Source organism: Pinus tabuliformis, chromosome X, assembly GCF_031772625.1.
Source record: "Pinus tabuliformis cultivar Carrire ecotype Pingquan chromosome X, CPIR1, whole genome shotgun sequence".
NCBI lineage: Eukaryota > Viridiplantae > Streptophyta > Pinopsida > Pinales > Pinaceae > Pinus > Pinus tabuliformis.
Window position 1 is genome coordinate 1,150,709,295 of NC_142308.1, and position 2,663 is coordinate 1,150,711,957.

Genomic DNA, 2,663 nt, shown 5'->3' on the forward strand with positions numbered 1-2,663 from the left:
GAAGTTTCCAACTCCAGTTCTTGGTCCCGGATCATAAAAACTTCCCGATTGACATCCCAGAGACTGATCAGATACCATAGCAATTCGGGTTGAGCCCGTAGACCTGGTGTGAGGAAGAATTTGAGGAGCCCATAGTTCCTCAAGGAATTCAAGAAATTTGGGTCTGCCATTGCTTGTGTATCAATGTCCTCATGCTCGCGTTCCTTCCAATCAACCATTTTTCACGATGTTTTCCCTGCAAAAACCATAAAATCAAGTCAATAATCATCCTTGGCTAGAGAAATTTGGATCAAATCAGAGAAATTGGGCAAAAACTTGAAAATTTTGTGTTCACGGCACTGGCACAACTGTTTTAAAAACAATAGTGCCAACGATGCGTTTGATAGTGTTAATAAGCCTTGATCGGCGTGATTCCGTGCCTAGAAATCACGCTGACCGAGAGCGATTTTTTTTGCTAAATCCTCCTCAAGAAATCCAAAAAATGGTTAAAAATAGGAAAAATGAGCATTAAAATGAAGCTAAAGGTCTTGGCTCTTACCTGCAACTGACAGATCGTCGAATGGCCTCCCAGATCTCCCGCAATCTGCTCCTGAAAATCTAGGGCACAAATGGGTGAAAAATGCTCTACACAAGGTAAAATGGTAAAAAATCACTTACTTTTTCCTCATTTTATTCATTTTTCATGAAATATTAAGGTTTTTAAAGTATTTTTAATCTATTTTTGCCTCAGAAATTGGATAATGTATTTATCTTTTGTGTAGCGACAAGTGACAGATTACTGATGATGGTACTGGAGTCACCTTTAAGCTCTTTTCTCGACTCATAAAACTCAAATGAAAAGATCACCGAGTATTTTTCCCTTTTTGACTCGTAAAAGAGAATAGAAATTGGGGGTCCTCTTTTAAGCTCTTTTCCAACTCTTTAGACATGAAAATATTGTCGAGCTCTTGTCATTTTGAACTCGTTAAAGGCTGGGAAATGTCGTTTACCCAGTATATGTTTACCCCTTTTTTGGGTTGGGATAACCTATTTATGAAAAAGGTACTCCTTGACTGAAATGTTCAAGCGGTTCTCTCAAGTATCGTTTTCTACCTTTTCGGGCTCGAGCGACACAAATATACGAAAAGGGACCATGTGGAGTTTTTTTTTCCATGTCTTTTTAAAACTCTCTAAATATGAAAAAGTTACCGAGTTACACCTTTGTCGGACTTGTTAGAACATTAAACGACATTGGATTCATCGCCATGACGAACATGAGCTTCTCCTTCCTAGGGCTTATTAAACTTACTAGGTCGGATTCATTCGAAGGATGAACTTACATGCAAGCACATGCTATCCCCTTCAAGCTTGCGATAAAAAATAATTGGGTACTTGCCAGAAATGGTGGGGGAAAATTGAAAATTCTATCAGTTGTGTCGGCAGCTCACTCTTGAACATGACACTTTCTACTTCGTGTTGGGTTGGGATATCCTCCTTTTCATCATTGACCTTCCTGGGTTGGGCCATTCATTTTTTCCTTCCATTTGATCTCTTCCATGTCATCATGACCACCGATCTCATGGATCCAAAAGCTGCCAAACTCCAGAGTCGTGTCGCCGATATGTTCAAGAGTTAGTCCCTATGCAGTTACACTTACTCTTGATTCTCTGTATCATCTGAAATCATTGCATCCCTTAGTCTGTGACAATGATGTGGGATACATCATGGCCCTCCTTCGACACGGTCACTTCCTGTCAACTTCAGCTCATTATCCAGGAAGTTGGCTGAGAGACTCCCTTCTAGTACCTTAGAGCTTGCATGCCCTAATGGCAAGTTCTTCGCACTCGACGATAAGTTCACATCATTGGCTTTTGATCGGGTGATTTCATGGGTGTTCAACTTCAGTTCCTTTATTCACATTCTGTGAACTGTGCTGCTAGTACCTTGAGATCCATTGTCATTATTGGTGGTTTCTCTCGTGCTTGTTAACAATTCACATCATTGACCGGTAATCAAGCGACTTTCTAGCATGTTCAACTTCAACACATCCGTTCACATGTTAGGATTTGTACTATGATCGAGTCATTTGGAGTGCAAGACCCTAGGCTCAGATTACACTAGTCCAGGTTGCAAGGCAATGTGACATGATCATGTTGATATACATGTCTCTTTTAGATGGATGGCTACGGCCATATCATGAGTTGCTATATGTGATACTTCTCATTATTGGATGGTTGCGACCATACTTTGGTTTCGTTATGATCCACTCTATTGGATGGTTGTGCCAATGCCTTGGATCCATTTACATGATCATTCTCTGGATGTCTGTGTTCATACCACGATTCATGTATCATTTTTCAGAGTTTTTAGTGATGTATATGTATCTATGCTTTCTTGCAGGTTTTTCGATGACAGATTCTGGTTCCCCGCATCCACTTGTAAATCATTTCACCCCTCACTCTATTTCGACAGTCATGCTTTAGGGGGAATCTGTTACACAACATTTTGTCACTGTCCTTGTACTCCCCGTTCCACGATCTTGGAGGACCTCTACAGTGAACCCTACATGCTTTCCCATCATGAAGAAACTCCCAGTATGTTCCTCTTCATGAGCAGAATAATTCCCCTTTGCATCATTTCCCAAGAATCTTCCTTTTACCCCAGTTTACAAGACCAGCGCTAAT